Source organism: Lichenostomus cassidix, chromosome 5 (genome assembly GCF_008360975.1).
Source record: "Lichenostomus cassidix isolate B80296 chromosome 5, HeHo_3.0, whole genome shotgun sequence".
NCBI lineage: Eukaryota > Metazoa > Chordata > Aves > Passeriformes > Meliphagidae > Lichenostomus > Lichenostomus cassidix.
This window is the reverse complement of record NC_139486.1, coordinates 14,244,885-14,257,173: the sequence shown is the minus strand read 5'-3', so window position 1 is coordinate 14,257,173 and position 12,289 is coordinate 14,244,885.

The following is a 12,289-nucleotide window of genomic DNA, read 5'->3' as shown; positions in this document are numbered from 1 at the left end:
ATCTGTCACACATGCCTCATTCCTCCCCTGTCTTGCCTTCCATTTACAGGCTTGTGTGGGTGAGTCTCTCCCCTTTGGGGACTTGGTGGGGGGCATTGGGAGGTGCTCAATAGTCTGTATTTCTGAGGGAGAAGTGGAGCAAGAAGCACAGAGCATTAGGATGAGTCTAACATCTTGCTGGAGTTTCTCCCACAGCTTCTGAACGACCACCACAGTGGAGACTCCCGCCCAGAGTAGCTCTATGCACACTGTCAGTTCTCTGCACACCTGAGAAGGATGGATCTCACTCCAAAACTTGAGAGACATCTAGAGAAATTCTAAGCCCCAACCATTTTTTATTCCCATCCATGATAAATTTTAATATACCATTATATGAATTAACCATTTCCTCTATTGTATTTAATAGCTGGAATTGTATCTCCTGTTAATCTCTTGCCCAAATCTTTCCCAGTTTAAAATGGCTGAGCACACATACAACACTGTGGTTAATTACTCCTGTTGGTGTTTCTTACAGAGAAAAGCAGATCTCTACCATTGGGCAGCTCACACCTTTTCTGTAGACTAACTACAACCTGAATATCCATGAGGCACTGACACTTCACCTCTATAAACATCACAGAACAACATCTCCTTAGATATCATCCAAAAAGCTCTTGTGCCTGAAAACATGACACTAGGAGCCACAATTTCACATGCACTAAAACAGGTCAGAAGTGACTGCAAATGCTTTCCAAATTATGCAAACTTTGTAACAGAGCACACAAAGCTTCCTTACCAGCTTGACCAGCTGATAGCTCTGCAGCCACCAGAAGAGGTGGGATCACCCTGTCCTCCCACCCCTCCATTTGCCAGCCAGCACCTCCAGTCCTGTGAGTCAAGGAACACACCCATCTGAAAATCATTGGGCTTTTTGGAGGATTGTTTTTTGTCTAGCTCAGTTTGCTGATGCAGTTGGCCAAACAACGTGGCTGGTTGCTGTACTGGGGAAGCATGGCAGGGAAAAAAGGTGGGATGTGCATTTTTAATAACAGTTCAGTCATCAGGTGGCTGGAAGGGCTTGTGGAACCATCTCATTGGGTTTTGCAAGCCTGGTGGGTGTGCATCTCCCTGGGGTCCTTTTCTCCCAGAGGCCCCAGTTCAACATTGCAGTTAAATGACTGAATTTCAATCTCATGAGTAGCTCCCAAGGCATTTCATGTTTAATTTCAATTTAATTGTATTCTTAACTTAAATTTAATGATAAACATAGATTTACTTGCATGTGCAGAGTTGGGTATGTGTTCATGTCCTTCTCAGGAGGAATATCACAACTGTGTGTATGGAAAGTAATTGATTTTTTCCTAATGGGTGATTTCAGTTATGAATTTGTTTGGCTCATTAGTTGAGAGCTGATTTATTCCCTTTCTCTTGACTGACAGCAGCAAGTTTCCTTCTACCTGGGTGTAACTCCAGGACTCAGAACTTTCCACTTAACTCCCTCTGCAGAGTTAGTGAAACTCTCTCTTATCAGAGTTGGTCTTACAAGAGAGCTTTTGTTGCTTAAAAGTTTCCAAACTCAGCAGGATCAAATGTAGGCTTTTAAATCTGCATTTGAGCTCCTCCATACACTTTGGGGGCTGAGAGCTTCCCACATCATTTCCAATGAGAGATGAAAAAGAAAACCTCTGAGCCTCTCCCTGTGACTGTGAGGACCAGAAGGACAATTTTGCAGCAATCCTTCCTCCTGTCGGGCAGTGGGGTCATGGCATAGTGCAGAGAACATCTCTGTAACCTTGTGAGGTCAGATGGCCACAAGTGACATGGGGAACAGTGATAATAATAGAAAAAGAAAGGTGAAAATAGTTGGGATTTAAAAGGGATTTCAGAGACACTCCAGGAATACTAAATATTGGTATTACACAATTAAGTGAAACCTTCTGCTGGTCTAACATATACATATATTAAAAAAGTCAGTCTGTCTGAGTTGAAGTGTGATGCCATGCTGCTTACATTATATATGAATAGTAATTGGAAACAGGACATCTGCAGAAATTAACCATTAACTGTTGAGCACTAAAATCTCTAATTGAGTTTGTAAGCCCTTAATGGCACAGTTAACCTTAAACATAGCTCAGTGCATGCACTACCTGGTTAACACTGGTTAATAACTCTAACAGCTGATAATATTTCACACCCATGAGAGCACCAGATTAGCAAGAGACTTGGTGGAATGAGCTCAGCCCGCTGCTCTTTTGGACCACAGGCATAATAGCTTAACCTTTCAGGGCTTAACCTTTCTGCTGTAGCTGGTCTTTTTGGGTTTTCTTCCTTCCAGACCTGCGTGTGATGAGAGCACCCCTGCACGTGTGGCTTGGGGAACTGCAGACACTGCTGTGTCCTTGGAGCACTTGGTGGCAGAGCAGCAGATGGAAGCTGCATGGATAGTGATGGATAAACCCTCCTCAGGTGGGCTGGAAAAAGTGTCTATAACTTGAAGTGTCCTTGAAAGGGAGTGATACTGTAAATTACACAAGAAGGGCAAATTCTAGCCCAAAGTATTGATGGGAACTGGAGAGGAACAGCCCACTGCATGCTTGGCTGGGGATTCATTCATAAATCTTAACTCCACCACCCTCTGCCCTCAAACCCTGTTCCCAGGAAACCCCAGGACTCTGCATTCCAGGCAGACCAGCTCAGGAAGGACAATTTCAAAAGTGTGGGTGGTTTAAAGTGATTGGTACAAGGGGCAGAGCTGACAAGCAGCAAGAAATGTTGTTGAAAAAGCACATAACTCTTTGTCAGCAATGAAAAGTAAAACCTGACAAGTGGATTCAAGGGTCTAACTGTCAGCCTCAGGTGTCCTAATTGAGAGGCTTGTAAACAAAAAATACTTTGTTACTGCCAATTTCCAACGTATTTCTAAGCAAATTCTGTGGATGTTCCAGAAGTGTATACACATGTATGTAGGGCTTTTTTTTTAATTTTTTTTTCTTTTTATAGCAAAACACCTAAATGTGGATTGAATAAATTTTTGAAGAGACTCACAAATCTCAGCTGCACACCTGTATGATTCATAGCACAAGGGTGTGCCACAGCTCCTCTGAGGCTGGCATTTACCTGGAGAAAACCAGGTGACATCTGCACCTTGGGTTGTCCTGAGGGCATCCCTGCAAAGCCTGGGCAGAACTGTCCAATGCTGCCCTTAACCACGGATGGTGAAACCAAGGGCAGAGATGGGAAGTGTGTGCAGACTGCCCCTCTACAGCAGGGCGTGCTGGATGGCCAGCAGCAGGAGGATGTGCTGCTGAGAGGCCAGCCTGGCCCTGTCCTGCCCTGTCCTGTCCTGCCCTGTCCTGTGCTGTCCTGCCCTGCCCTGTCCAGTCCTGTCCTGCCCTGTCCTGTGCTGTCCAGTCCTGTCCTGTCCTGTCCTGCCCTGCCCTGCCCTGCCCTGTCCTGCCCTGCCCTGTCCTGTCCTGCCCTGCCCTGTCCTGCCCTGCCCTGCCCTGCCCTATCCAATCCTGTCCTGCCCTGTCCAGTCCTGTCCTGCTCTGTCCTGTTGTGTCCTTTGTGGTCCCCAGGCAGCTGTGCAGCCCCAGCACAGTCCAAGATTGCAGGTCCTCTCCTTGCCAGGGCAACTGCTCTTTTATGGCTGTGACCTGCAGAGTGTGACTGAAGCCAGGAAATGAAAATCCCCTTCTTTTTCAATTTACTTTCTTGCCTTAAAACATCGTGCTTGTTCTTATGAACCCTTCTTTTATATAATTTTCATTAACAGTACTTAACATGACAATGACTTTGATGATAATTGCCCATTTTTCTTGCTGCTTTTGTGGTAGATGAAAATTCACAATAAGTGGGTACAGACCAAACCTTTGAGCTAGGTGTCTCTGAAACCAATCTTTCCTGTGCACTTACAATAGAAATGCTCTAGCATTTTTTTGTACTTACCAAAAAGTTTTGCTCCCCAAGATAAACAAAACAAAAACCGCAGCTCCGTGCAATGTGGGGTTTGGATTTAAAGTAAATCTTTCTCCCATGCAGAGATTTAGCCCCTCTGAGGCTGCTGTTTTGTCACCTTTTACAGCCTTGTCTCCTAGGCACCCTCAGAGTTTACTGCAGCTGACATGGCTTCCTGTGGACTTTCGCCTACACACTGCCCTTAGGTACCTGCAGGACTCGATCACTTTGCAGCCATTACTCTTTTCCTATTTTCCCATGTGTTTTTACGGCAACTTGTGGTGATTTTCTAGACTAGCTGGGGTATCTGGGGCTTCTTTGTGCCTTTGTTAGATGTTTTGTTTTTCTTTCTTTTTCCCCAATGGCAGTTATTTTATTACATCCCAGCCTGTGTCTCCAGGCCTCACGCTCTGGGATTCTTGTTTGGTTTTCTCATGGAGCAGCCCTTTTCCCTTACCATTTCCCTGATGCCTTGTATTGCATTTTTATTACAGCAGAGGCTGTGTCTACAGGTCCTTCAGGCTATTTGTTCTGAGACTTTTATTGGATTCTCAATAAATATGTTTGCCATTGGGGGTCCTTAGCTGGTTTCCTTACCTATTTTTATTGAAGCTGTGCTTCCAGACAAAATGTTAACCAGCTATTTCAACAGCAATCTGGTTTCTCTTCTGAGCCCTTGCACAGTTTCTTACATGTTTGCATTGGCTGAGCTACATCTCCTGCTTTTTTTTTTCTTCTTTTTTTCTTCTTTTTTTTTTTTTTTTTTAATGTTTCCCTCATGTTTAGGACCTTTTGTTGATGCAGTCTGGGTGCTTTTCTGCAGCCCCATTTTACCTGGCAGCACAACTACACCTTTGTGGCAGGCAGCAGGTGGAATGAAAACAGTTCTCCACAAAGCCCAGAAATCCTAGGCTTTGGGTAAACAAAGACAAGCAGGTCACATTCCTGCAAAAAGCTGCTCTTTGCTAAATTGACCTGATGGTTTTTGCTTGGGTAATCCGTGCTTCGCTGAGGTGCATCAGGATGCATCATGTTCATTATGAGAGATGGATTTGGTGTCTTACAGGATGGTGGGTTTGTCATCCTGGGGAAGGTCTGGGGAGCAAAGAGAGACAAACCCTTGCAGGCACATCACCAAAGTACTAAAGCTGGAGGCTCCCAGTTGGCTCTGCCATGAGGATTTTGATCCAAATCTTCACAGAAATTCTGATCTGAGTCTTGGCTCAGTACCATTTCCATGGCTATTAGTGGTGTCAGTATATATAAGTTAGGGGACAGTGGCATTCCCTGGAGAGGCTCAGTGGAAAGGATGCAGCCTAGACACAGAGGGCAGGACTGGCAGCTTTTCCTCCCCAAAGCAACAGTCATTCCTAAAAGGACTGGGACAACAGTTGCACCCCTGTTGTCCCAGTCCTTTTGGGAATGAGGTTGTGGTACAACTGCCTGGTGTTCACATCACAGAAACCACTGCCAGGGCTGGTGGGTTACCCTGCACCCCATCAGTGTGCTGAGGCCACACAGCAAAAAACTGATGGGTAATACTGGAGAGGAAAAAAGAGCCTCTCTCTGGCTAAAGCCTAGGCCTTCATCTTTTAAAGTAGTTTTTGTGTATTTCATTGTCTTTTTATTTTTAACTTGCGTGAAAAGGCCTGGGTGAAAAGGCCTGGTGTATATGTGTGTGTTTGTGCATCTCTAACTGCTCTTCTCATAGTAACTTTTGAACTTATGGACCAGTTTCAACCAGATTTGGCTGAGAAGGAGAAATCCCAAAGATAGGATGCTCCTGCAATTTCTGTCTTAAATAAACAGCTGGGTAGAGGAGAGAGTATCAGAGAATCCACACAGGAAAGAACTATTCTAAATACTTTAACTGCAGGAAAAGTTTAGATCACAGTTAATGCTTTATTAGACATTGAAATCCACCAATCATTCAAGTTGTCTTTCCTGGATGAAGACCATATCCTGTGGGTAGTAAAAGGTAATTCTGATTGAGCTTTTCTGGTGCTGTGGATATTCATAAAGTCTTCTCTCACAAACACATGGTGCAGCTTTAGCCTAATGCAATTTAAAAAAAAAAATCAACTACAAGATGCAAATGCAGTTGAAATCGGGATCTGCTCCTTATGGTACAGATAGACATAGATATTTACTTAGAGCTAATTATAAAGCTGTTCTGTGGCATTTATTTTATCAGTACTCTTGAAAATATTGATAGATATTTTCCATTTAATGTGACACACATATTAATAACCTTATTTTTGACAGGAAATATTTGTATATTGGTACCAGGGGATCTGTCTCAGAACAGTAAGACATTGATGGCAAAGAAATGAAGGGAGTTCATATCAAACAAGTCCACTGTCTTACCTTGGAAGACTATTTCTTCTTCAGCATGAAGCTGTTTTCCAGGCATAGAGAAAGGTGGAACTATCTAATGCTACACTATATTTTACCTTAGAAAAAGAAAAGTGGGACACAGTGAGACTGATGCCCTTGACTTGTCTGGAGTCTACAGGTGATCTGACTGAACCATTCCCAGGTCAGCAGTGAGACTGGAAAGATGCTGGGAGTCACATCCACCCAGGCAAAGCTGCTGAGACATCACTTAGTAGGGAAGAAGTTAATTTAAAAAAAAAAAAAAACCTAAAAACATTTCTTTGCCTATTTTGGACCCAAGAAGTAAAACTTGAATGGAACAATAGAAACTAAAACAGAAGCTGTAAATTCTTAATTTTCATCCACTGTATTCAGATCAACAGGGAGAATTTTGCGATGAGCTGTTGGAGATGTGCTTGGCCCAATAAATCAGTGGCTCTGCAACATTTTGTCAGAAACCCTGCTCCTGCAGAAGGCATGGGGATTGCCCTTTAATTCCTTCAAGTCAGAAAGCAGGTTTATTTTTCCTGTGGTGGGGGGAGATGCAGGCTGCAGTGCAGCACAGAGGGCAGGAGGATTTGGCATTCAGGTGCCATTTCAGGCATCTCCCTGGAGCACAAACTGCCTGGCTCCCTGCAGCATTGCCTCCAAAGGGATGCTGGGCTCAGGAAATGCTCTGCCACCCCAAAACCTGGATTTCTTGTGAAGGACACATCACACCACTCTGTCATCCTGGGGCTCTTGTACTGCCAGGCAACCCTGGCAAGGCAGCCTATGGCTTCTCCTTGTGCCTCTGTAGGTGGGGACAGTGACACAATCCTTGAAGGGGATTTCCTCTCAAGTATTCATTATTATTTCCAGGAACATAATGAGCTAGGCTTGGGTCACCCCAGGTCCTAGAAAAGAACTTTCTGGGCCCATATGCAACAAGAAGTTAAGAGGAGCCTTAATCATGCCAAAGCCAAATTATTTGTTGCTAAAGTGGACTGTTTGTCCACATCCTTTGTCCAGCATGTTGAGCAACAGCCTGGGCTTGTACTAAAACATGCTCAGATTTTGCTCTCTTTCCATGTGTCAAGAGGATGGGAGGAAGTTGAGGCTGGAGCTGGGAGGAGCCACAAACCTTAGTCTGGTGATGACACTGGACTTCTTAGGCCAACAAAACCCTGAAACATCTAATGTGAGTACATGCAGAAGTCCAGCTTTCTTTGTGTCAGAATTTGGGGAAACCACAAAATGACAGCGATAACATGAGTTTCTCTGGGAGTGTGGACCTTGTGGGACAGCCATTAATGACCCTGGTGTGAATGTGGGCCAATCAGCTGGAAAGGTGACTGTAACTCAAAGTTCCTAGCAAGAAACAGCTTTAAAAAAAATCAGAACATTTTCCTGCATTTCTTGGACTCTTTTGTTGCAAACTCTATTTCTTTTTTTCTTTTCTTTTGTTGCAAACCTGCAATTGTCTGAAAAAAAATGCACCACACATGGATGGTTGGTGTTCCATTCACGGGGCTGAATACTTTACAGCAACAATAAAAACCTGAGTACCATTATGACTGAATAAAATTTGGGACACAATAAGAATAGCAATTTTAATTTTTTCTTAAATGAAAGCAAGTAGCTATATTATTAAGGGCACAACTCCAATTTATGAGTTATTTTGAGCAAACAAAGGCTCACTCTCTCAGCCAAAACAGTGGATACTTTCTCACTCTTAACAAAATGATAATCTTCTGTTATTGTACCACTAAATGTATCATGAAGCAAAGCCCTCAAATCCAGGTTTTGACATCAGAGGCCAACATACTTACCTGAAATTGGGATTCTAAAATGCATTTATAATACTACCTTTTGCCGAGTCCATTCCCACTGCATGGTTATGGATGTGGATAACCTGTTGGGATGGTCCATGGGCTGAGTGCAGTTGATGCCAAGCAGCATCTTGTAGCTAGGCTAGAGGGAGGGCTGGTCATGACTGTCCCCGAAGGCACTGGGTTGCAGCTATTCCAGAGTGCTTCCCGTATTTGGGAGCAATTGTTTATCAGGAATTATTGTTGTCTGATTCAGCCTAAAGTTATTCCCTATCAGAGACCCAGGTTTCATGCTCTTCAATTTGTGTAGCAGTACAGCTGGCCAGGAGGACTTGATGCATTTTTAAATTAGTTTCTAACTTTTTGAAGTGCTTGTCCCAAAAGCTTATTTTCTTTTCACTGTTGATTTCTTCCAAAAACACATTTCAGATGGTGTGAATTAGAATAGCTCTGGAGAGACTTAGGCTCAAAAACTATTGTCTCATGCCTTCATGGCTTCCATGAAATCAACAGCAAACCTCAAATGTATTTCAGTGAGAGAGGGAGCAAGCCTAACACTTCCCTCGCTGGGGAACAGGAAAGCAATTCCTAAGAACTCTAGGTTTTGCTTACTGAAGTAAATTTGACATGAACTACTGAATAAGCAGAGTCCTATGACTAAAGGCATCCTGAAATGTGATAAGGGAGACAGAAGAGAACTTACTGTTTTTCAAAAGAGCACACTGGAGCTACACAAGCAGAAAATGTATTACTTGATAATGGACACGCTTTTTGGCAGGAATATCTCTTGAGTCTACAAGGTCATTTATGTTCTGCAATAGTTGCTTTATAATGAAGAGGGGGAAGAAAAGAGTAATTAGATCCCCATGCTTCAGGAAGGCAACAGATCCCTCTTTACTGGCAGATTTCAGATTCTTTTATCCTCTTGTGAGTGCCTAAAATCCTCACATTGCTTTTATATTAAGATTCTTCTCCTCATCCCTTCCACCTTTTTTCTTACAGGGAAATGCATGCAAACTTTTATCTGCTTTTGTCTGAGCTAAGCAACTTAATTTCATTTTTTGTACTACTGACAGCTGTGCGTGACACTCCATGGTTTTGGAGTGCATGGAAAATGAGGACTCCATCCCACAGATTATCTGTGACACTCTCAAGAATTAAAGTAAACACAGTTTTGCTTCGCTATTTCAAACAAAGGAAGAAATAGCAGCTGGTTTTGGCTGGTTGAAACAGAAGAGGTTTTTCACAATGTAATGGAATCTAAACACAAATGTTTCAGGCTGTGGTATAAAAAGGGCAGAGGAAATGGAGTCTGCCACCTTCCCCCAGGAAGCATGCACAGCCTTACATGTGTGTGTGCATGCACACACATGTGCCCCAAAAGAGCTTCCCACAGCAACAGTGCAAATTAGAGATAGAAACTAGGAGCTTGGTTGCATCCAAGGTCAGCACATGGGGCTGCAAGGAGAGTCCTATCAGACAAGTCCTCCAAACAAAACTCATTAAAAAGTCAGCTCATCTATTCTGCACATCACAGTCCATTCCCAGCTGCTCTCATCTGGCAGCCTTTTACTGAAGGAATTCCCAGCACTCAGGGATTACACCTCTCTGGAAGGAATCTGGGCTCCCAAGTGGGTGGTCCCAATCCACAGACCTCAGGGACTTCTCTGCTTGTGAAACTGCCAGGCTTTTCTCAGTGCTGCCTGCCCACCAGGCTCCTCAGGGGTGAGATGTGACACAAATAGGCATAAAACCAGAAGTGACCCTTTTCCTGCCAGCTGCTGGCACTCCTACCTGCACTCACCTGAGCAGGGATAGAGCAGCATGGCATGCATGACTGGGTGTGATTTTTGTTAGATTTTAGATAGGTTTTAGGTGCCAGCAGGTAAGTTCTGGCTTTCTTCTCTCTCCAGTGTACATAAATTTGCACAAATGCAAGAGCTACCTGTGCTGTAACCCAACTAGTGTCCATTTTTGTGAAACCCAAGTTTTTCCCCAATATAGACAAAGACATCCAGGGCAATGGGACATCCAGATAGTGATAACATGTATTCATGGTAGCTGCCTTGAGTTACCAGCTTGATCCAACACAGCTCTCCAGGCTGTTGACTTCCATTTTCAGAGGCTGAGAAGAAAGTGGCTCCAAAGAAAACACATTTCTCCTCCTGCTTATCACAAATCTTCTTCTCTCGACCCAGTTTTCTGTCATGATAAATTAAGCCCTTTTTACTGTGCTGGAGGACTCACCCAGCAATGCACGCATTGGCCATTCCCCTCCTGCATGACCCATCTGTGAGCCCACAGGGTCACCCACTGTGCCACGTGAGGTGAGTATGGGACAGCAGTACCAAACACACTACGAAGTATTGTTGCACTGTCTCTGGTTCTTTCTAATTGCTGCATTTAGCTTTTCCCGCTGCAAAACCAAGGTGGTTGACTAGTGGTTAAAATGCTGTAAAAATAACTCAGACAAGGCGTGGCTTTTATCAAGGACAAATACAAACCATTTTTCACTGTCTGAAAGGGCAGGAATAGCTCTTCTCGAAACCTTGTGTTTTGGGACTGCTCTGAAGTGAAAGGAGATATCCAGACTCTCCAGCTGCTCTTCCAGCACAGCAGGCAGGCACTAGCAGCGGTTAACTACTTTCATACAGAAATTTACCCTTACTTTCCATCAAACCTTTCCTTCCAGCTTTCCTGAAGCTTTGCCAGGTGCCCTCTGGAGAGGACTTTGCAGTGCTGCCCAGCACTGTCCAAGGTGGCTGGAGACAGCCCGGGAGGCAGAGACACCGCTTGTGTGTGCCCTGGGGCAATGGGCATGGCCAGAAGCTCATTTCTGTTGGTTTCTGCCTTCAGTCCAACACTGCTGAGGTGGTTTTGGAGGGGAAATGGGTGTAACTGGTGGTTGCAAGTATCCCTGGTATGGGTTAGTTCTGCCAAATGTCTGATGGAGAGCAGACTCACAGGTTCCCTGCCAGCCTGCCTGCACACGGGCTGGGGCCAGCTGCTGTGCACTCTCTGGCTCCTCTGCAGGGGATTGGGCATTCCCTGTGCCAGGAGTACTTTTCCCCCTGCCAGCTGCTGAAACAGAGCTGGAGAACCAAACACAGCAAGAGAGTGACAACGTGGAAGAAGATCCATTTGGAATTTCTCACCATAAGCAAAGCGACTCTCGATTGGAGGTGTCATTAAAAGTTATCTCTAGACATGATTATTGGCAGAAGGCATTTGGCTTTTTTGCTCAGCTCTGAGGAAACAAGCTGGGGGTGGGCAGCAGATCTCTGGCATGGCTGTGCCCCTCCATGCTGATGGCTGTGCCCAGGCTGGATCCTCACTGCCTGAGATGCTGCCTTGCTGCCTCCCCTGTCCTTAGGAAACCCAGCATGGCTTCAGAGCATGGAGCTGGGGTGTGAATTTCATAAGAGCCACAGGCAGGTCTGACTGCAGAGCCCTGTTTACCCCTTTTTAGCAGGTCAGAGGAGGAGGTCTCACCTCAGCTGTTCAGGGCTGGTGGGAGTTGGCAGCAGCATCCCTCAGCAGCACCAGGATGCAGCTTCCATGCCCAGTGGGCCACACAGTTGTGCCTGAGACTCTGCCTTCACTCCAGCCCTACCTCTTGTGGGTCTCCTGCAAGTCAGGTACCCACAGCTGGTCATGGAAAACATCAAGTTTCCCCCAGATCCTCTCCGATTTTCTAAAACCAGATTGCCAAAGTGCAAAATTGCCATTGCACTGTGAAATGGAGGAAAGGCAAAGGGAGTTCTGGCAGTGATTTCCCTGGGGAGAGTAGGATTTGCCCCTGGTTCCCCCTGTGACCAGAAGACACCCATGACCCAGCTGGCAGCAGAACAGGAGTCCCAGCCTCATCTGGTGCCTACACAAAGGGTGTGTTGTGTCTTCAGGCTGTTACCTCTGCGTCACCCTCCCACAGGACCAGCCTGTGCTTCAGTCGTGTAGCCCTATCCTTCCTGCCCACTCCCACTCCCACCCCAACTCCCACTGCCACTGCCACTGCCACTCCCACTCCCTGCCAGGTCCCTTCTCTTCCTCCTGGAGCAGCATTTCCATCTGCAGCTCACCCCTTTTTCCTCTTCTCTTTTTTTAGAAAGCTGCCACTTCATTTGTCATTTATAGGTTTTGTTTTCTTGCTTTTAACCTTGCTGCTG